This window comes from Gopherus evgoodei, chromosome 4, assembly GCF_007399415.2.
Source record: "Gopherus evgoodei ecotype Sinaloan lineage chromosome 4, rGopEvg1_v1.p, whole genome shotgun sequence".
Lineage (NCBI taxonomy): Eukaryota > Metazoa > Chordata > Testudines > Testudinidae > Gopherus > Gopherus evgoodei.
This window is the reverse complement of record NC_044325.1, coordinates 103,909,229-103,933,213: the sequence shown is the minus strand read 5'-3', so window position 1 is coordinate 103,933,213 and position 23,985 is coordinate 103,909,229. Positions and strand designations below refer to the sequence as shown.

General features: G+C 43.5%; 1 protein-coding gene across 10 annotated transcripts in view; it reads right to left on the bottom strand.

Moving 5' to 3' along the window:
- ST5 (suppression of tumorigenicity 5) overlaps positions 1 to 23,985 on the bottom strand; it is a 299,630-nt gene that overhangs the window by 229,204 nt on the left and 46,441 nt on the right. For 5 of the 10 annotated variants that reach the window (XM_030560420.1, XM_030560426.1, XM_030560428.1 and 2 more), the window contains exon 2: positions 12,038 to 12,127. The gene's annotated coding sequence lies outside the window, so the exon portion shown is untranslated. Of the gene's footprint in view, positions 1 to 11,412; positions 11,597 to 12,037; positions 12,128 to 12,656; positions 12,680 to 12,842; positions 12,861 to 23,985 lie in introns of those variants that run through there. The other 5 variants (XM_030560427.1, XM_030560430.1, XM_030560425.1 and 2 more) reach the window with 4 other exon arrangements.

Below are 23,985 nucleotides of genomic sequence, written 5' to 3'. Positions count from 1 at the left end.
CCAAAGTTAAGTATGGTGATTATCCAGTAGGACTGACTTTTGTTGGCCTACCCAGTCATTGCATCTATCCTATTGCTTTGTAGAGTAACCCTGAGTTTGTGAATAGGGTTATATAAACCACCCCTCTGAAATTCTAATCAGTCCCTAACCAGTGAAAATATAGAGTCTGCCACTGCTCATGTGCTGCTTATTATACTTACACCAGACCAGAGTGGGTGCCTGCAGATCAGTTATCAGGTATCTTTTTATTATTAGTATAGTTGTAAAAATGTTATGATTTACTAATTTTTTTTATTTCCCATTGGTAAGGTATATATAGTATATATACACAGTATATAAACATATGTAGACTACATTTGGCATATGTCCACAGAGAATGTTAGGACATATGGAAATTATTTCACAGGCATATTGAAATTATGCCTTATATCACTTTCATAGGTAATGTGAAAACTACAAAATGTTACATTATGGGAAATACCATTCAGCCAGATTCACTGGGGGAGAATTCACTAGATTTTACTTCAAAATCAACCACATGGAGCTCCAGAAAAGGGCTCTAGCCAAGATTTTCAGACTAATGATTTTGGGTGCCCAACCTGAGATATTGCAGAAATATCTGGGGCTGATAGCTCTTTCTCCCCATTACAAATAGCCCTTAGATTTGGCAGTCCTTTTCCTTCCTTGAAAATCTGGCATTGCATTCTAGACATTATCCGCTAGATAATCCATTCAGAGAATAAACCCATAATAAAGGAAGAGGATATTTCAGATTAGTCTCCAAGCAACGCAGATCCTCGGCTTCTGTTCAACTACTGTATAAAGACATTTTTATACTTAAAGTTCCCTTTGCCTCACTAGGACCTCTGCACAACATTAGGATGCATTTTTTCTTGCTTCCGGCTCCAATCCCATTGAAAATAGGTGGGGATTTCAGGTAGATTGAATATAATTAACCTAAATCATCCCAAGGAGGAGTTTAGATAAAACCATCCAAATGAGGTTTTGATGTAAAGACTGGTTTGTGTCACCTGAAGAGAGAGGTCCCGTACCTCACTAGACCTCAAAACTTCTACAGAATTCATTTTGTCAGCCAAGCAGCACATACCCCTCTCCTCTGTGTAGTGCAGAGTAGGAGCAAATTCAAGAATAATCTGCAGAAAATGGGACTGAAGGGCATGTGGTAACTTTCTCCACCACCAGCGGAGTCACCTCCAGCCCCCCCATCTACAGTCACAACATCCATATGGGGGTGAGGTGTGTGCCTGGCCATGGGGAGGGAGTTAGGTAATAATAGCAACTCTGTCAGCTGTGCTCCCATCAGCCAGGATGACATAAAACTGCACAGAAGTCCTGTATATAACCTGGGATCCATGGGGTGCTCACTGAAATTTCCACAGCAAAGAATCCTGTGGCACCTTATAGACTAACAGATGTTTTGGAGCATGAGCTTTCGTGGGTGAATACCCACTTCATCAGATGCAGTTTAGCTTCTGACGAAGTGGGTATTCACCCACGAAAGCTCATGCTCCAAAACGTCTGTTAGTCTATAAGGTGCCACAGGATTCTTTGCTGCTTTTACAGATCCAGACTAACACAGCTACCCCTCTGATACTTGAAATTTCCACAGATCTCCAGGCAACACCAGGAATTGTGATCTAGCCCCATTCCCCTACCCCACAGCTATTTCCCTGATCCCCAGGGGATGATGGTGTGAGCCAGTGACTGTGCTTTGAGGGTGTGCTCCTTTTCCATGCCCACAGGAAAGGCTGCATGTTGGTTAGTCCCCTACAGTCTGACCACAATCACATGCTCAGATTCTAAAAGATATTTGAAACAAACCTCATTAACTTGTAATAAAGGGCAAGTGCAGCAGCTCCCTGTGCAGCATGTGTATAGACACCAGGAGGTTAAATATCCACCTATAAAGGAGTCAGCTTTGTACAACCACCTGCAAAGACCTTACTGGCCTGAAGCTAAACTGTAGTGCCACTTGTGATGGGTTTGGTCACAGAGACCCCCTTGGGACTGTCACCTGGGTGTGCTGAAATTACCTCTGAGCCCATTTTCTCTGCCAGCTTGGGAATCCAGAACTCTGCCTCATTGAGCCAGACATGCTAGCCTGCTGCAACACAGACCCAGGGTCTGGATCATGCCCCCAAAGCTGCAGGCTTTAAATGAAAACAGCTTAACAGGTTACCTGCCTCCAGCACCCAGACACCCAGCTCCCAATGGGATCCAAACCCCAAATAAATCAGTTTTATTCTGTATAAAGCATATAGAGGGTAAATTCATAAATTGTCCACCCTCTATAACACTGATAGAGAGCTATGCACAGCTGTTTGCTCCCCCCAAGTATTAATCACTTACTCTGGGTTTATTAATAAACAAAAGTGATTTTATTGAGTATAAAAAGTAGGATTTAAGTGGTTTCAAGTAATAACTGACAGAACAAAGTAAGTCACAAAGCAAAATAAAACAAAAACATGCAAGGCTAAGCCTAATAAATTAAGAAACTGATTACAGGTAATATCTCACCCTCAGCGATGTTCCAATAAACTTCTTTCACAGACTAGACTCCTTCCTAGTCTGGGCCCAATCCTTTCCCCTGGTACAGTCCTTGTCTGCTGGAACGAAAATCTCAGGTGGCAAGCAGGGGTTTTCTCATGGCTGGGACACCTTTGTCCTGCTCCATCCCCTTTTATAGCTTTGGCACAAGCTGGGAATCTTTGTCTCTCTGGGTTCCCACCCCTCCTTCTAAATGGAGGAGTACCAATAATTTAAGACGGATTCCAGTATCGTGTGATGTGGTCACATGTGCTGTGAGACCTCAGCCTCCATTCTTCCTGGGCTGGCCCACATGTACACAGGAAGGTTTGCAAGTAAACAGAGCCATTTACAGTTCATTGATTCTGAAGCACCCTTAATGGCTTCCACTTAATATGTTTTTCATCCATAATACAAGTTTATATCTTATTCTCCTAACTCCAGACATAAAAATAATACAGGCAAACAAATAGGATGAACAACTCAGTAGATTATAAGCTTTGTAATGATACCTTTCAAGAGACCTTTTGCATAAAGCATATTCCAGTTACATCATATTCACATTCATAAGAATATTTTCATAAAGTACATGGAGTGCAACGTCACACTACTCTGCTACCAAATGGTATGGTGTGTCTGTCCTAAGACTGTGCTCTGTGCTCCGGAAGGCCGTGCCTCATCCCCAGTCTGCCATAGAAGTATGTGGCCTGCTCTCCAAACAGCAAATTGGGAACTCACAAACAATGATCCTGACCACTGTGCTGGATTTTCAGTACTTGTTCAGATGCTTCACTTCATACTGTCACCAAAGACACTGCTTATGGACTAGCCAAAAGCAAGTGCTGAAAAGACTCTCCTACACTTTGTAAACAACCTGCTTCATGAAGTCCCGCTGCCTTATGATGCACACGTAAGCAGAGTCAAGATGAGCTCTACCCTGACATCTGGTGGCGAATTATGGCGAGTGTGGAAAAGAATTTCAGAGGCTGATTGTGTTTACATAGGCACACCCACTCCGCCTAGTATAGCCCACGGCAGCCTAAAATGGTTACTTTCACAGCTATGGGATCCCCAATTTCTTTGTTATTGGGGCAAGAGGAATAAAGTGTTGTCACCCTGATTAAGTAAATGAGGAACTACGAAACTGTTTTATGAAAAAGGGTTTCACTATCAACTAAATAGCACTTGCTAGACAAGGGACATGGGTTCCAAAACCCAGTGAATTGAGTGATAGAGAGGTTGGGGACAGGTATCTGTACCTGGTGGTGTAGGTTCTTTGTGTGAGCCAGAAGCACCAGTTTCACCTACTCCACTGTGGAATATCAGAGTTGATTTTTGATTCCCTTAAGAATCTAGATACAGGTTACTGAGCTGAACTCACTTTGGGCTAATGGTGCACTGGCACAGGGGCTCCCCTTCTGTGAGCTGAAATCACTAAGAGCCGGAATTGCTGAGCTGAGAGCACTGAGCACTGAGTACTGTGCTAACTAGTGGAGGAGCCTGAAGCTATACTGCGGAGCAGAGCAGCTGACAGAGTGGAGTGGAGCAGTTTATGGAGCCACGGAGTGAGTGGAGCCGAGCAGTTTGTGGGGACGCCTGGAGCGGATCACAGGATGGCTGGTGGAGCAGAGCAGCTGGCGGAACGGAGCAAAGCAAAGCGGAGCAGTTTGTGAGGACGACTGGAGGAGCAGAGTGGAGTGGCTGGTAGAGCAGAGCAGTTCGTGGAGAAGGCGGAAGCAGAACCCCACGGAGGGGCAGGGCAATTGGCCCTGGACCACGTAAGGTGCCCCTTTCTACTCAGGCTGGGTGGGGAGGGACCTCTGCAGATAGACTCTCGAACTTTGGGGCTGCACTGACCCGGGACAGAGACTTTGGGATTGTGGGACTTTTGGGACTGTGGGTGATCTTTGGGTTGAGGACTCTAGGGACATTTAGGGTATTGGACTTTGATGTCTTGCGGTGATTTGGGGGTTGCTGGACTCAAGTGCCCAGGGAAAAGGACACGCCCAATTTCCTGGGGTGAGTCTTTGCTCACGGTTTTGTCTATGAACTCTAGTTGAGCTGTTTTCCCAATTTAATGCTTGTTGTTTATCTCATGTAATTAAACCTTTTCTGCTACACCGAGACTCTGTGCTTGCGAGAGAGAAAGTATTGCCTCTTCGAGGCGCCCAGGGGTGTGTGTAAGATTTTCCCAGGTCACTGGATGGGGGCTCGAGCTGGTTTTGCATTACGTTGTAGGGAAGGGACCCCTATGTATTGAACCCGGCCCTTGCTGCTATCAGTTCGGCCTGACAGAGGGTTACACACATACAGCACTGTGGCCAAAAGGACTAATGCAGTCCCAGGATGCATAAACAAAGGAATTTTGAGTAGGAATAGGGAGGTTATATTACCTCTGTATTTGGCATGGGTGTGATCACCTCTGGAATACAGTGTCCAGCTCTGGTGTCCACAATTCAAGAAGGATGTTGATAAATTGGAGAAGGTTCAGAGAAGAACCACAAGAATAATTAAAAAATTAGAAAACCTGCCTTTTAGTGATAGGCTCAAGGAACTCAACCTGTTTAGCTTAACAAAGAGAAGGTTAAAGGGTTACTTGATCAAAGTCTCCAAATATCAATATGAGCACCAGAAATTTGATATTTGACGACTCTTCAGTCTGGCAGACAAAAACACAAGAGCCAAAGGCTGGAAGTTGAAGCTAGACAGATTCAGACTAGAAATAAGGTGCACATTTAAACAGTATGCTTAATTAGCCACTGGCAAAAATTTACCAAGGGTTGTGGTGCATTCTCCATCACTGGCATCTTTAAAATCAAGATTGGATGTTTTTCTAAAAATATGCTTCAGTTCAAACAGGAATTAATTCAGGACAGCCCTATGGCCTGTCTTGTACAGGAGGTCAGACTACTAGATGATTACAAGGGTCCCTTCTGGCCTTATAATCTGTAATGTAATGATACTTTCTCAAATGTCTCATACACCTAGATGGTGGCCCTGCTACTTTAACCCATATTTTGTACATCTGCATTAAATCTTTGTTGTGTGTCATATTTTTGGAGATACATTAAAAACAAGAAAAAGGAATGGGGCAGAACCAATTGTATCAAACACACATGTGAATAACCTGCAAAGCTAAAAACCTTTTTTAAAAAGGACCAGATCTTCAGCTGGTGAATATCAGCATAACTCTATTAGCATCAATGGCACTACACTGGATTTACACCAGCCAAGGATCCTGCTCAAAATGCTTTTCCCTTTATTCATCTGTGAGACGTAAAAAGACAGCCTCTGGCCTTTTGCTGAGAGATCCACAGCAAAACCTGGAAGACTTGAGCAGTGATGTTACTCAAAGCCGTACCCTGAGCTGCACCTTTCAGCACACATTCTCTGTATGGTCAACAGTGTGTAAATAAAACCTGAAACTAGCACGCACGTAAACAAAAGACGACATATTTAGACTTTGCAGCTCACCTAAAATCATGAGTAAAGAAAAAATAACCCAGAACATGACCCCACTGCAGTGACTGTGGGGAAAGTGCTGAATGGTATGACTCCATCCTACATTTCCAAGTTAGGTGGGGGTGGAAGGTAGGGCAGGGAAAAGAGTGGTGAAGTTGCATAAGGAGGATCTCTTTGCCCACTGTGCATCATAGATCGGAGCTCTGTTTCAGGGCTGATACGGGGGGCTGCTGAGGGTGTGCAGAGAGGTACGCAATTCTAGAAATTCTATGATCAGTTTCTCCAATTATATGGAGCTTGTGGCTCCTTACCCTGCCTGCAGCCAATGGCATGAATTCTATTTACCAAATCCCCTTCCTACTTCTCTGTGCAACGTCTTTTAACTCAGGGGGAATATCAGCCACTGTGCGCAATGCTGCTTGTGCCTTACATCTAAGCAACGTCCACTCATCCTGCTCCTCACACACCTGCAGCATCACGAGCAGGACTTAACCTTTATACAAAACGCCTTTGTTATCCTCTCAGGTGCCATCCCCCAGGCAAACGTGACAAGGGAGGCTGCTATACCTGACTGAAATGGAAACATCTTTTCCCCCGACAATACTTCGGGTTGGCTTTCAGGAGAGAGAGTTTTGGCCTAACTCTGCTCCCATTAAAGTCAATGGGAGTTTTGCTGCTAGCTTCAATGGGACTAGAGGTAGGCCAAAGCTCAGTGCTTTCAAAAATCCCACTCCCACTATGCAGCGTGCTCAAGGCCTGGTTCCATAAACAGTAACGGTCGCTGTAGCACTAAAAGGGCCTGTTGTACAATCTCACTTCACTATCTCTGAAAAGCATAAGATGTCTGGATCATTTGTACAGTGAACAGCATCATCCTTCCTGGGCAGCTCTGGAAAAAAAGATTTTCCTTCACTGACTGGACTTTTACAAAGATTCACAGCAACTCACAAAGGACAAGCTCCAGAGGGCAGTGTTTAATGTGTGCCAGGGCTGAGCCCTGGCATCTGTAGGCTTGGCAATTCACAGCCCAGGCACCTCTGGGTTTGCTGCACCAGTTATACATGTAAAAAAATTGCTTGAGCCCCAACACCTCTTCCATTACAAAATAAGTTCTTGGGCTCTCTATGTTCAGCCCTCACCACAAGGTGTCGGTGCGGTAGGTGTTAACACACTGGCTAGCCATGCACTTGTTTGCTCTCCAGAAGACTTGATCTCTATAACAAGCTCTGCTACAGGAACCCCTTGAGTCCTTTGTTTTGATTTTCTGAGTGTATGGGGTGGGGGATAATGGCAGGAGTCCCCTTCATCCAAGTCAGTGGCTAAAATCCACCCCAATAGTAGAAACCAAAAGTTGTTACAATCTGATGGCCTCTGTTTTGTGGCCTGGTTGAAATTAACTTGGTAATCTCAGTCTAGAAGCCAGTGGACAAGCATTTGCCTCAAACTCAAAAAACAAACCACCGTCAGCACTATTTGGCACCCAGGCTGTCAGTCTCAGCACCAATTGCATGAGACATGGGTAATGAATTGCCCTTTCGTTCCCCGAGTGCTCTCTTTAAGGGTATATCTACACTTGAATCGCAGGGTGTGAATGCAGCTTGTGTAGACATATCCAAGCCAGCTTTAACCTAGCTAGCTCAGGTACCTGAACAGCGAAGCTTCAGCAACACACACACAGACACAGGCTAGCTGCATGAGTAATTACCACAGGTTCTGGGTGGGCTTGTACAGCCCAAGATGAAGCGTGAGCTGCTACAGCTTCACTGTCCCTAAGATTAAAAACTTGCCCAGGTATGTCTACCCGAGCTGCAGTCATACATGTGACTGCAAGGTAGGCATACAAACAGTCAGGGCTGAGTCACACTGGCAGGGCTGTGGCTGGAATCCTGAGCTGCTGCTGCTTGTGCTCGCTTTACAGGTTCCTGGAATAAAAGCCTTGGATCTCCTGGGTTGTCAGGCAGCATGTTCAGTTGGCATGTTCACTGGGCACAATGCATGAATGGCTGGATGAAGTTCCATGGCCTGTGTCATACAGGAGGTCAGGCTAGATAATCACAATGGTCCCTTCTGACCTCAGAATCAACGGCTCAATCTTTTGAAGGACCAGATATTCATATAAACATGTTTTAAATGGGGGCGCGGGGTAAATAATTTAAATTTCAGGCTAAAAGAGATTCAGTCCCTTTAAACAGCAACCCCACAACCCAACCTGCCACTGAGAGACTCTCACCAGCCAAAATGAGACCAATGTCGGTTCCATTCAGGAAGGGCTCTGAAGCGCAAGTGTTGCGCTAGTTTCTCTACCCTTTGACTGGATAAACATATAATTGCTCCACTAATGTAGAACGTAAATCTGATTGTCCCCCTTCACAGAGATATGGCTAATGACTTTTAGGGAAGTGCTTAATATTGCTATTTTGTGTTCCAAATTTGGGAATCATGAAGTTGCATACCTCTTAGAAACAAATTAGCAGGGTCTTTGTAACCATGCTGGTTATTCCTCTTGATGCACAACTATGGCTTGCCATCTTACTATTATTAATATTACAGTAGTGCTTAGGGGCCCTAACCAAGACGGAGGCCCCTTTGTGTTAAGCATTGTACAAACACAGTACGAGACAGTCCAAGCCCCAAAGAACTTACAATATTATAGACAAAATGGTGCCTAGGTTGGTGAAGTGACTTGCTCAAGGTCAGTGGCAGACCCAGGAATGGAACACAGGTTTCCTGAATTTCTCTCCAATGCCACATGAAACCACATTGCCTTTCAATTCTCCTGCCAGTTCCTTGGCTTTGGGGATTAATCAAAGAGCATATATAGCATCCCTTCCTCCTTGAATGATTTCTGATTCTTAAATTAAGAGAAGCCTTTGAAAAAGAAAGCAAAAACCAAACCAGTCACAGAGGTGGGGGAAAAGAGGACTCCTATGTTTTTAAAAGGATCACTGGTAATTTAGTCTCGTATCTTCCATTAAAATCATGGGAAGTCATGTGGTTAGATCCCTAAGCATCATTTGGTAGAATTTGAAAGGTTAGTAAGTGTGTTCAGTGCTATTTGCATTGAACCAATCCTGCACTGCACAGGACACCATTAAAATCTTGGTGCTTACCAGTTGCGAGAGTTAAAAGTTATGGCAGTACTTGGAAAGGTAAATACCACAGCAAAGTAAACTTTGCCATTTTAAAAGCACCTCCAGATCAACATAATATTTATTACCCTAATTTTGAATGACAACCCAAATTTTTATCAGGCCTCTACACATGGTGGCACATCTGTTTACATGCACAAAAACCCACTCTGATGAAAACTCGGCTGAAAACTGAGATCTAGGGCCTTTCTGCGGTTACTGCTCTTTAATGGCTCATTACAGATCTTACTTCTGCCAGCACAAGCAGGAGATTTTCTTTTTGCATACTTAATTGGCTTACGCCTGCTTGTGTAAACCACTCTTCAGTGTGCGGCTTACAAGTGGTATAGGTGTCATGTTCAAAGCACAGGTTTCTGATTAAACATGATAAGGAACATACTGGTCCTCCTCCCTCTTAAAGTAATATGCCTTTATATCCACCTACCCCCAACCAATCAGCAAACGTATGATTATATAGTGGTTTCAATAAATTAATTAATTAGGTTATTGATGGCTAGATATTAAATTATTGAAAGGAGTATTTTATTAATAAAATACAAAATGGATTAAATCTGGTGGGCAAGAAACAATGTTACATGAGCCATAGCCCATGAAAGCTTATGCTGAAATAAATGTTAGTCTCTAAGGTGCCACAAGTACTCCTTGTGGACGCAGACTAACAAGGCTGCTACTCTGAAATGTTACATAATGTGAATTGGTACTTAACTGACAGACAGGCAATTATCAACTACTGTGTATGCGTTATAGCAAGATTACATGCAGCATGAGTTTCTGTCTCTCTCTGAAGTTTGTTGTTGACATCTCAGAGTGATGTCAGTGTTTGCTTGCTAAAGCTTTTCTGAAATTCATCCTTGAAGTGCAACTGATAACGCCTTTTGATAGAGGGACATTTAAAAACATGATCTTTTGGAGGGGAGGAAGCTGAGGGGAGAGATCTGATTTCCATTCATTCCATGTTTTCCCCCCTACAATCACTAACTGAAAGCGGAAACAAGCATCATTATCATTATCTCTGATTTGTGCTAGCAGACACTCTTAAGCCAATCAGAAGTGTATTTCATTGTTTCATGGAACACAAAGGACCCTCTGTTTGGAAAGTTCAAGAAAGAAAACTCAGACCTTATGGCCTGGTCCCAAAGATTGAAAAAGAGGCTAAGATGGTTTCAAAAAGGGCCAGATCCAATGTCCTTTGAAGCCAATGTGAATGCTCTCATTGACTTCAATGAACTTTGGATCAAGTCACAAATGCACAAAATGAAGTAGCTATAAACAAAAAGTAGTGAGAAGTAGAGGGGAGTTTTAAGCAACGTAGTGGCCAATCTAATCTTCAGGTCGTGGTCATCAGTGCAGTATATTTTTGTTAAGTCTGAGAAACAAGAAGTTTCATAAATTTTCCTAGGTCAGGTTACTCCATTAGACATAGGATTTTAAATTAATCTGCAGGCATTTTCCACTAAAGATACTATTCACACTAGCATAATGTTGATCCTATTTACAGTATCTACCGAGGTGCGGCTAACAAAAGAAAAAGGTTCCTACTGCTGGGTTTAAAGCACTACTATTCATTTTAAAATGTTCACCATTTTAAAAAAAAAGACTAAGATCAGAAACAAAATACAATTTCTGTTCGAAAATCTTGTTTCAAACCAGACTGCCAGCATAAAGGATGCACTATATATTCGTGTGCAGAAATCTGAGATACACGAACTACCCAGAAGAACTCTAGAACAATCCAGTCTTCAAACGATGCAAAGACCACAAAAGTGGGTAGGTTCCAAATATTATGCTTAATTTGCTCTGTAATCTGTTTATTTTCTCATTACATGAGAGTGACATGGTAACATCCCAAAAGAAAGAAAAACAGTTTGCTGAAGCCTATGACTTCAATGCTCGAATAATGATCTTGGATATAATCATGAAAGTTGCTGTGGTTTTTAAATTTTTTTATCTATAAGTCCTCCCATAAAATTGCATTTTCCTGGAGTAAAGTCCCTTCATTAGAACTTTTTTTTAAAAAAAAGCACATTTGCAGTCCCTTACGCTCAATTCAATAAAGGATCAAAAAGGTTCTTTATTCAGAAAAAGTACAATGTTTTCCCCCCTCTTTGCCTAATAGAATCCAACTGTTGGAACGTGACATCGTTCCCTAGAGCCAGAGATTTCAAACTAACACAGTCATTCAGCTTGAAGTAAACATCATGGAAAAGCATTCAAAGAAAATTTAAAAAAATAAATAAAAGGGAGTTTTTATTACCTGAAACTTGCAGCACTTCCCTTTCCACTCCATTCTTGGTTTTGTATTTCCCAGACAAAACTTTGTCCTATTAGCTGGGGCACTGAAAAACCAGTGGTTTCAGGTCTAATACCTGCTGTGCTTCCCACAACTCCTTCATATGACCTTTCACAGCACTGATTCCAGCCAAAATGATTGCAAGGAACACAGACTGGCCGAATCAGTTGTCATGGAGATCTCTCTCTTACTCACACACAGACATACACACACAGAGTCACGATTCTGGGAGGCACCCATGAAACAGCATGCCTTTTCATCAACGGAGTTTTTCAGGCATTCCACCCCTCCTCCCAACTTCTCCTTGAGTCAATCTGAGGAGTTGAGTTTTGTTTGGGAATTGATTGTTGCAGTTATAAAGATATTGTTTTTTCAAAAACAACACAGTGCTTTGTGGACTTATTCCCTGGGAATAATAGTTTGGTTGCAAAAGTCTCGAAACAAAAACAAAATTTGCTGTATTCTAACCTGGGACATTATTTGTGTTTGTTCAGTTTACAATAAATTTGATATTTGCAGTGCTGAGGCTTTGTGAAAATACAATCATGCAGATTACATGGAAAGCTCTTGGCACAGATTGCCAGTTTACCTTACTGTTTTCCCAGTACCTTGTCAGCGGCTTAATTAGTGCAGGTATTCATGGTGGCCAAGACAGGATTTCCTGTATTCTTTCATGTTTCTGTAATGAAGAAGAAAAATCTGTGGATCAGGAATGTACAAAGGTTATGAAATAGAAGAGACGATCTTTACCTCTCAAAAGACCCTCATTTCCAGAGCCATCACTGTAACTAACTGCCAAGATTACCTACCTTTCACAAAGATAGTACTGCCCAACCCTCACTTTTATTGTGTCCTGCATGAATTGGAGTTCCCCATTTTGGGTGTTTGTCACACATTGCCTTTCCCATTTAGGACCTTGCCAGAATGAGAGGGTTACTAACAGTCAGCATTATGTTGGTTACAACTTAATTGATACTTTTGCACATGCACATCAGTGTCAATGTCTGTGGATGTGTAGACACATTCTCTTCCCCCCTCTTCCCACTGACCAATAATAAAAAAAAAAAAATTAAAATCTGAAAGTCAGCTTCAGAATCAAACACCTATTACTTTACATGAAGACTTTTCCTTTCTTAAAACCAAAGACTGCAAAGTATTCACAGCACCCACTTACACAGAAATCACATACAAAAGATTTAACTGCATACCTCAGCATTAATTCATATTTTCAGTTAACCTGAAAGAGAGAGAGATTTTAACCTTTCTCTCAAAGACCTATTTCACAGCCTTGAAATCCAGCCTTCTGGTAATATCACAGTTCTGAAACAGGACCTTTTGTTGCTACCTTTCACGGAATTTTTCTTATAGCCAATACATAATTAAACAGGTTTTACCCAAAATCCACTGTCACCCAGTGAAACCAGAGCTCTATTTCACAGCAATCATATCAGAGAGAGAGAGAGAGGGAGAGAGAGAACTCAGTAGAACTACTAAATAAAACGTCTTTGCTGCCACCATGGCTGTAAAATAAAACTGATTTCAAGCATAAATAAAAACACGCCAATTTTTTTCCATGACAAAACACAGCTAGAGAAATGTCCCTTTAAATGTCTGGCAGTTTCACTTAGTACTCACAGTGACAATCTTGGTTGTGATCAAGACAAAAGTACTCTTGGGAGGTTTTTTTAAGCTTCTAGTCAGTAAAAACAAAGGTAGCTGATCCTGCTGTCATTGAAACTCACTGGATTGGGATTTTCAAACTTTGCATTGTGGCTTGGAGACATTCTCTTTTGAGGATTTAATTGGAGACAGTCGCTGAAAGTTTTAAAAGCTTCATAAAAAGCATTTTAGAGGCTGTGTGATTCCAGTTTGCGCAGTCCATGCAATATAGGTAACACTCCCCCTAGAGGACATAAACTGTGAAGCTGAAACATTCAGCAAGGGAGCATGAAGTAAGTACAACACTTAATCCATTTTTCCCCATCATCATATCCATCCGATGTTATGATCTTCCATACTTAGTGCATGAGGAGACATTTTAGGATCCTGAAACAATTTTCAGGGCCCATGAACCAGACTATTCCAATCAACAACTTAAAACAGTATAGACATTTGTGACCATTCTTATCTTATCCAGCAAATGCCCTACAAGAAAATTGTTATAGACAGTTGCCAGACCATGGTAACCAAGGCAGCTAGCTTTATACATGGGTGGATATAAAAAAATGTCAATACATAAGTATGTGTGTGTTTAGTTTTGTTTTACAAACTCTATAAAATACTTGTTAAAATTATTTTTCTGTAATATATGTGGCATACAAAGAATACACAATGGTATGGTGTGGTTTAAATGCCTTATGGATGAGATAAACAGAAAGTTGCGGTATAAAGGTTTCATGGACCTAAGTTTGGGAAGTCCATATCTTTCATGAACAGCAAAGCCACTAGTTATCCTAGATTGGGGTAGTCAGTTATTTTGTGTCACGGTCCAGCTTTCTTGGTCAAGGTATAGTCAAGGTCCAGAATCCAGAGAAAATAATTTAAAAACATATATAGTTTTTATATAAAAATATATATAGTGCAGAATGCTGGGGAATGAGAAAGTATGACATGTCCAAACTGTCTTTATTCCATACAACCTGCCTCAGAAAAGTCCTCTGTATCTTTTGGCCCAGAACAATCTCAAACCAAGATCCATTGACACAGTGCAGCCAAGAGGATCTGAGCACCATCGTTGCCAGGAGACATTGGAGATGGATTGGTCATGTGCTTCGGATGGAAATTGATTCCATCTCCAGAGTAGCAATAAGATGGACACCTGAAGGCAGGCGTAAACAAGGCCGCCCAAAAACAACATGGTGAAGAGCTGTGGAAGCCGAACTGAAAAACCTGGGGCACAGCTTGGGAACCACTGAAAGACTTGCTAGAAACAGACAGGAGTGGAGGAGCTTCGTCACTGCCCTAAACACCAGGGGCGTAATAGGAACGTCATGATGATGATGATGAAGACTAAGTAAATAAAAAGATTTTGAGATCCATTCAAAAGTGTCTGGTCTAGATTTGGTCTGCGTATTGACTACCCTGTCATAGGTTGTCCTAAACAAGTGCCAATAACACATTTAAATAACGTTGCACCATTCTGCATTCTTTATATTTCATAAATATTGCAGAAAAATGTATTTTAGAAATATTTTAGGGAAGTTTTTAAAAATTGTATTGGGATAGTTTTTGTATCTCCCACCCACGAAGCCAGCTACTTTAGTTAGCCATGAGTCCTATGATATAGCATTCAGAGGGAGCCATGAAAACCTTCTAAAAATGACCTAAGTAGCTTTTTTTGTGTCATAAAAATGTCAAAACTTTAAAAAGATCCAATATCTCAGACCATTGCAGAGTAAAGAGGGAGTGCCGGTCTTCACTGGGAAGCAGAAAGCCTACCCATCTCAATGGCACAGTGCCCTACAAGGTGGCAAGAATATTGGGCTATGGAGTCATGACATTTTTAGGTCTAGAAAAGCTACCACTGGTCCAACACTGAATTATACCCATTATTGGATAATCTTGGATGGGGACTGGGGGAGGGATTCTCTCTTTAAAAAAATGAAGCTGAATGAAGCTGCTCAAGGGCTTAGGAAACTATAATAAACCTTGGGGAGACAGATTAGTGGGCAGGTGTGGAGGTCAAATCTCATTTTATCTAAGTGAGTATTTATTTCTAGGACTCCCATCAGCATAGTATATGAGCACACGATAAATAAATGCATCATGCACACTATATTTTATCACATGGCTTTGCAATGTATCACATGGAGATAACTTCTGTATAAAGGGTGCGTGTGTGCATGTGTTAGCATTTATACTGCTCTGAAAATTTTCTAAACATTATACTGATGTACAAAGTCAACAGTTACAGAACAAATGCAGTAGTTAAAGTACACCATGCATAGCCAAACATTTACGTACACTAGAGAACAAACATTGTGGGACGAATTCTGGCCCCCAGCATGAAACCACCATAAATGACCCTCAAACAGGCACACATTAATGAAAGTACTCAGGCTACCATAAGCCCCATGCAGAGTCCTCCAACATAACTCTAGCCAATAGCAGAAATCTGCTCAAGTTCAGAGGGGAGTGGAGTTGGGGCTGACAGAGTAAGCATGCACTAAAACATGGATCGCGTCCCCTGATTTCTAAGCCTGATCCCAGAACATTTCTTCATGGCTTAGCCACTGACAACATGTCTGCTGGCCTCTCTGTGACTCTGCAGGAAAGCCAGAATCAGGACAATTTCCATCCTAAAGTTCACCACTTGGTCATGGCTTTTTGGGTGTGAGTAGATATGCACCGCCCAAGCCAGAATCTGAGCCTGTAGTGACAGGAAACTAGAATGAACAACAGAAATACAGTAAAGTAGTTCTACAAGGTGCTAGTGTAACCCACACAGCTCCTGGATGTGGTGCTCTGTCCCATCTAGTGGCATCGATTAGAGATTAATGAGTCTGCTATAGGCTTAGCTCAGAGGCAGGTGGCTTTTAGCTCATGCAGTAGACGCTCATACACTAAGCTTCAGAGGTCCCAGGTTTGATCCTGCCTGCCGACTACCGGGGTCTGTCAGTGTTGCAAGAGGGACAGAGCACCACAACCAGGAGATGTGTGTGTTACATTAGTAAATGACATTAGGCTAGGCTGTAATCAAGAAGGACCATAGTTTCTTGGTATATTGTGTGCATGAGCACTCAGAACACTAGAACTAGACAAGCAATCCACTTACGGAGAGAGGGAGATTATATGTGCGTTCTGCTTATTTCTGACACACATCCCATTCTGACTGGTTGAATAGGCCTCATGATATGGTCTGTGGTTCCAAGTGCATAGTGTAGGATGCAGACACCGGAGGAGTGCATGTTGAAGCAAGTACTGCATACATCACAAAGAATCAGAGCACACCGAGTGACTCCTCAGCAGTACGCATCTGGAGTCCATGCCAAGGAGAGCGAAAATTGAAATGTGATCTGCTTTTCCAGTGAGCATGATGGGCTGCGTTTCTTTGCTGACTGTTTTTTAAATTAAAAAAAAATTAAAAAACAAAACAATCAGAAGCAGAAGATGCCACAGAAGTCAAATGTGCTCTTAAATGATTCATTAAATCTTATTGTTTCAGCTAGGTGGGAACCTGTGACACTAACTTTGGGCTCTAAAGTATAGAAACAAAACAGGGCTGCAGGCAAACCTAATCACAGTGGCATGAGCAGTCTTTATCTATGGAAACACCCAGCTCACCTATCACATCAACTCTAAGACAGCCTGATGATGTTTTTCTTTCAAAGGAAATGAAATTCCACATAAAAATGTTTAAATACAGCTAAATTGACATAGCTGGTTAATTTACAGCAACTCTGGTGTGAACTGGCACAGCAATATGGACTTCAATAGAACGACACCAATTCACACCAGTTGAGGAGCTTGTCTACTATCCATAAATTATTATGCTGATTTCTCCTGAGGAGCTGTGTTTTACAGAGAAATGTCTCTGGCCATGGCTACACTGGAGAGTTGCAGCGCTGGTGAGGGGGTTACAGCGCTGCAACTTAGGATGTGGCCACACTTGCAAAGCACGGCCAGCGCTGCAACTCCCTGGTTGCAGTGCTGGCTGTACAGTCGAGCCTCGGGTGTAGGGATTCCAGCGCTGGTGATCCAGCGCTGGTCAGCAAGTGTGGACGCCCACCAGCACTTTTATTGACCTCCGGGGTATAAGGAGGTATCCCAGCATACCTTAGAAGCCTCTCTGGTAATCATGCACACTCCACTGCCCTGGGCTCAGCTGACCCCATCTTTAAATGCCCCGGGAATTTTAAAAATCCCCTTTCTGTTTGCTCAGCCAGGTGTGGAGTGCAATCAATCATTCAATCAATCAGCGACCATGCCTCCATGCCCCAGACGAGCCACAGCATGGAACAATTCCGAGCTGCAGGACCTCATCAGTGTTTGGGGTGAGGAAGCTGTGCAAGCACAGCTGCACTCCAACCGGAGAAATTATGATACCTATGGGAGATATCACAGTCCTCGCTGAGAAGGGGCCATGAACGGGACGCGTTGCACTGCAGGGTCAAAATAAAAGAGCAGAGGAGTGCTTACTGCAAAGCCCGTGAGGGAAATCGCCGCTCAGGAGCTGCCCCCACAACCTGCCGTTTTTACAAGAAGCTGGATGCCATACTTGGGTGTGACCCCACTGCCAATCCTAGGAGCATGATGGAGAGTTCAGAGCAGGGAGAAGTGGGGGAGGGTGTACAGGAAGCCGAGAGTGAGGCTACTGGCATGGAGGGAGACACCCCGGAGTCCCAGGAGGCATGCAGCCAGGAGCTTTTCTCAAGCCAGGAGGAGGCTAGCCAGTCGCAGCAGCTGGAAGTTGCTGGTGAGGAAGAGGCTGAGGAGCGTGCTCGGGGTAAGCAGATTTTTATGTTTTGGGAGAGGACGGTTGGGGTTATGGCTGCCTGCATGCATGCCTAAACGTGGAATAGCCCATTGATTTGCTCTATCACGTCTCTGTAATCTGCCTCGGTAATCTCTTGAAAAGTTGCAGTCAGAGCGTGGGCAATGTGCTTTCGCAAGTTTATAGGGAGAGCCACCGTGGTCCCTGTCCCGGTCAGGCTGACTCATCCGATCCACTGTGCAGCGAGGGGTGGGGGGACCATGGCTGCACACAGGCAAGCTGCATAGGGGCCAGGGCGGAATCCACATTGCTGTAGAAGACCCTCCCTCTCTTCCCAGGTAACACGCAGCAGTGATATATCTGGCAGTAGGAAATCCTGTTGAGAATTTAGGGATACTTGAGTGCAGGGCGCCAGGTTCACGGTCCCCCCCCAGCCCCGCGGTGCGTTCCGGTCTCCCCACCCCCTTCCAGCACGTAGCCAGCCCCGCGGTGCGCTCCGGTCTCTCTCCCCCCTTTCCAGCAGGCAGCCAGCCCCGCGGTGCGCTCCGGTCTCTCCCCCACCCTTCCCAGCAGGCAGCCAGCCCCGCGGTGCGCTCTGGTCTCTCCCCCCCCTTTCCAGCAGGCAGCCAGCCCCGCGGTGCGCTCCGGTCTCTCCCCCCCCTTTCCAGCAGGAAGCCAGCCCAGCTGTGCGTTCCCTACCCCCCCCTCACCAGCAGGCCGGCAGTTACGCGGACCGCCCCCCACCCCGCCAGCAGCTCGCCACCTTCCTGTTCACTGCTGTCCCCTGTGCAGGACACCAGCTACCTCCTGTACCCAGTGCAGATAAACCCCAGTGACCCATCGGTCAATTCCCCCTCCCAGGTGCAGTCGGGACAGAAACACTCACCCCATTGCTCGCCATGCCTTCGCTTCCCTGGCCTCTCTGTGTTATGTTAGGTATGTGGGAAGGATGCTACAAAAAGTCTAAAAACTCCTTCACTGTGTGATAACAAACAATGTAGCCTCTGTGTATTACATGTTTCTATGTTTTTTTAGTGACCTTGACTAATGCAGCCGGATCACCGGCCTCACGTCGCTTGCAGAACTTGAGAAAAAATCCGCGAAAATCAAAAGAAGAATTGATCAAAGCAGTTATGATTCACTACAACAGAGAAAGTAGGAAGACGCAGGAATGGAGAGAGAAAATGTATGAGTGGAGGCAAACAGAAAGCAGGAGAAAGGAATTGGCTACCAAAAAAACCTCAAAGCACCTGATAAGCCTCCTGGCTCGCCAAACTGACTCTTTCGAGTCTCTCGTAGCCATGCAGGCAGATCTGTACCGTGGTAACCCACACCTCTCTCAAAGCTCTCTTTCTTGTTCCCCAGTATTTGCACAAAACACCTTTCTCCAGCAGCCAGTTTCTTATTACCCCCAGCTGCCCCCAACACCTGTACGATCACCTACCAGCCCTGATAACTACAATTCTTACCCTGTGCACTCCACCCCCATTACTCTGCAGCATAGTAATCCTGAAGTGCAGCAGACATTGAACAGTAATCCAAACAGGACATATTCAAACCTCTGAATGTACAGTCCACCACCCTAACCCTCGTGGCCTTTTATGTACTGTACTTTGAATAAAGGATTTTATGGCTTTTACAATACGTTTTATTATTGCAGGAAGTGGTAAATATTGTACCCCAAGGTAGAAAGGAGCACAGCAAAGGCACCAAACATTACTGTTGGCTCTCAGCATCAAATTGCTCCCTTAAGGCATCCCTAATCCTTGAAGCCCTTTCCTGGGCCCCTCTAGTAGCCCTGCTCTCTGGCTGTGCAAATTCATCCCCTAGGCGTCGAACCTCGGAGATTCATTCCTCACTGAATCTTTCACCTTTCCCTTCACAAATATTATGGAGGGTACAGCACGCGGATATAATAGCGGAGATGTTGCTTTCCCCCAAATCTAGCTTCCCATAAAGACACCTCCAGCGCCCTTTCAAACAACCAAAAGCACACTCCACAGTCATTCTGCACCGGCTCAGCCTGTAGTTGAACCAGTCCTTGCTCCTGTCAAGCTTCCCTGTATACGGTTTCATGAGCCATGGCATTAAGGGGTAAGCAGGGTCTCCAAGGATCACAGTGGGCATTTCGACGTCCCCTACTGTGATCTTGCGGTCTGGGAAAAAAGTCCCGGCCCTCACCCTCCTGAACAGGGCACTGTTCCGAAAGATGCGTGCATCATGCACCTTTCCAGGCCATCCTGAGTAAATGTCAGTGAAACGCCCACGGTGATCCACAAGCGCTTGCAGAACCACGGAGAAATACCCCTTGCGATTAATGTACTCTCATGCCAGGTGGGGTGGGGACAGAAAAGGAATATGCGTCCCATCTATTGCGCATCCACAGTTAGGGAAACCCATTTGTGCAAAGCCATCCACAATGTCCTGCACATTCCCCAGAGTCACAGTTCTTCTTAGCAGGGTGCGATTAATGGCTGTGCAAACTTGTAGCATCTGAGAGATTAACAAATTTATTTGGGCATAAGCTTTCATGGGCTAGAACCCACTTCATCAAATGCATGGAGTGAAAGATACATACAGTAGGCAGATATAAATATACAGCACATGAAAAGATGGGAGTTGCCTTACCAAGTATGGGGTCGGTGTGGAGAAGGCTTGCAGTTTCAGGGTCCAATGCAGCAAACCCCTAGTCACATGAGTGTCACTGACATCGGTGACACTTCTCATGTGAATGCAGTGTTTGCAGGATCAGGAACTTATTTATAGCACTACTGTGCAGGAGTATTGCAGGAAGTGATGTATCAAAAGGTACATATAGCATATACTTAGTGCCAGTGGGACAATGACTTTGCATTTCTTATGTACATGAAGCACATAGTCTTGTATATGTGCAGTACCTAGCACACTGGAGTCCTGGTCTGTGACTAGGGCTCCCAGGCACTACAGTAATATAAATAAACTCCTCCTCCTCCTCTGGCATGATTGTTGCATTGCAATACAATTTCTTTAAGTATTACAAAAACATAACCTGATCCTTCAAACACTTAAGCATAGGACTGACTCTACTCATGTAGAGTGCCATTAGATTCAATGGCACTACATAGGTGTGGGATGGGGGTCATAGAACTCTCTGAACTTAAAGTTCCTCCCCATTACAGTGTCAATTTATTATCCTTAATATTTTCACAATAACTCATTCTTTTTAACAGTATAGTTAAAGATAATCATAACATCTTTTTTATAGCCCACCAAGGACTATGTTTGGATTACCGCAGAGATTTCACTATCTCAGCAAGCACATAGGAAATGACTAATCTTTGCTGTGGACTTTTTGATATTCTGCCAGTCATATTATGGTTTCACATTTCATTCCAGTTTGATCTCATTTTGCAGCTGAAAGCCTGGCACATAGGTATTTGCCGGGTCAGCCTTATTACTGGGCGCAGGGCAAAAATTTCAAAAGTTCCCAAGTGATGTAGAAACCTGTGGAACCTATTAATTTTCAATGATATTTGGGCTACGAAGTGTCTAAATTGTTTTTTGAAAATGAGAGTTGGACTCTTAAATCACTTCGGAACTTTTGAAAGTTTTATCCACAGTGCTTACTACCACATTCCCCAAACTTCAAGAGAAACAGCCCTTGTAGTAAACTCTACGCACACTGCAGGACTGGACTGTTAGTCATTTAGGCCTGATTCAGCATAACACTTAAGCACATGCTTAACTTTAAGCACATGATTAAGTCCTATTAACTTCAATTGTACTTAAGTACATATTCCAAGTTAAACATGTGTGTAAATGTTTTGTTGTAGTATGTTTAAAAAAGAGAAGAAAATGGCTCTTATTTGGCTTTAAAATAGTATTTGGTGAGATAACAGGGCATATTCTTCATTTTAAATATGGTAATGAAATTGAAAATAAACTGCTGAGCAAAGAATGGAATAATCCCATTATTTAGGTTAATAAAACCTGGGCAATAAGGAAGATTAACTTAAATGCCCTGTTCTTTGGGACTAACCCAACAGTCTGATTCATTAAATACTGACATACACAGTATCTTAGGCTGTCACAAATGGCACCAGAGGTTGTAAAGATCAAGAGGGCTGCAATTCTTTTAATGAAATGGCCCTGAAGTGCAACATTGTGTCACCTTGATTCACAAGGGACTACCTGCAATGGGATCTACTACTTGGGGGGCTAGAGAGTAATTTAAATATCTGCCTTGAGAAGGGGACTGTGAAAGGCTACATCACCTCACAACTCTAGAGAATGAACTGTGACTCAAAGAGGCATTTGATGTGGGGAGGGGGAAGGACGTTAACTCAGACCCTTTCATGGAGCATCTTACTCCTCCTTTCTGTGTACTTGGCATGCAACTTTGGCTGGCCCCTAAGTTGGGTGGAGCCAGGACTCTTCCCTCGCCCCACCTCCCTCCACACACTTGATCACAGGGGTAGCAGGAAGTATTGGGAAAATCACCACTGTTCTGCCCTGCCTCCCACAGCTGGAGTCACAATTTGAGCAGGGCTAAGCAAGGGTGTAAGAAAAGGGAGGACCTTACTGCCCTGCCCAGCTGAGCAAGTGCTGTGACAGTCTAGTCCAATAGGAGTGAGAGTAGCAGAATCTGCCGCTAAGGATGTACTTGGATGGGATAGGTTTTCTAAATCAAGTGCTACACTGAATACACATTCTCAAATTGAGGTCCATGGAGCCCTCTCTGGGGAGCACAGAATGAATGAAGCATTGTAAGAACCAAGCCATGGAGGACGAGGGTTTTGCAAAGGAAGGAGCACCTAAGAAAGGATGTTCACTTGGGTTCTGGGCCAAAAGATGAAGAAGGTTGTAGGACCACAGCTGTAACTGTGTTGACTCTGTAGAGCTAACATGAGTAAGAGTTTATTTTAGTCAGCACAGCAATGAACACAGGGAATGGGCTGACTGAGTAAGGTGGGACCATTTTTCCAAGTAGTACAGGTGTTTTTTTTCCATACAACTTCCTCTTCTACACACAAAATATAAATGTCAGAGACTCTGAGGTTGGCTGTCCAGTAAATATCACCATGTTTACACAGGATGATCTCATGCAAAAGCACTATGCTCTCTTTGAACTGAAAAAGCAAAAAACAACTGCAGTACATTTTGTGGTTTGTTTTGATAGTTATAAAAGTGCACTGGGAAGTTTACACAACCTCTGATGACTAGGCAGATGCTATCTTCAAAAGTCTTTTAGGAAATAGACATTGGAGGTAAAAGGTCAGCCTGATGTTACCATTTTTTAAAAATTTTTTCGCCAAGTGATCACTTGTGTGCGGGATAAAGGAAATAAAGCACTGGAGTTATTTTTGACATGCCTTGAGTCACAGAGCTGACCTGTGTGATCATGTGAACTGGAAGCAACGTGCAGAAGGGCTCTCATGGGACTCTGCCTCACATCATCAGAAAGGAACGGTATCTTACACAGCAACTCAGATTGACTGTTCAAGCCACCTACACTATTCAGCATTTGGAACAATAAAACATCATGTATTTTCTTAGGCATACTAAGAGTTTGTCTTGCATATTGTCAACCAGGGAACACAATCGTAACAGCAGGGAAGTTTTCCAGCTGTAGGCAACTTCTCTTCTTGGTTTTGAATAGTGGAAATAAACAAAAAAATGTTTTGTGCATACATGGCACCTTTCATTCATGGATCTCAGAGCATTAGCCCCTATTTACCGATAGGGAAGAGGAGGCACAAAAGAATCAGTCAACTTTGCCTGAAGCCATATTGTAGTGGCCAGCAGCAGAGTCAGAAATAGAACCTGGTTCCACATTCTAACCAAACCGTGTTATCTCCCATGAGATTGTATGTCAAAACTGGATGGCACTCAGGGTCAGTTTGACATCCTATATACATTAAGGCTCCTCTCCCCCTATAGAACAATCAGCTAGGCCTGGGAAATGGAATAAATTAAGCTTCCCTTTTAGCTGGTTCCTATGCCCTGGGGGGAAAAAAGGAAGATTACGAAGTAATGGGAATGGAAGAATGAGTTCATATAAAAATAAGAAATAACAAAAGCTCCTGTAAAACTGGAAACAAGTTCAAAACAAATTTTTTCAGGAA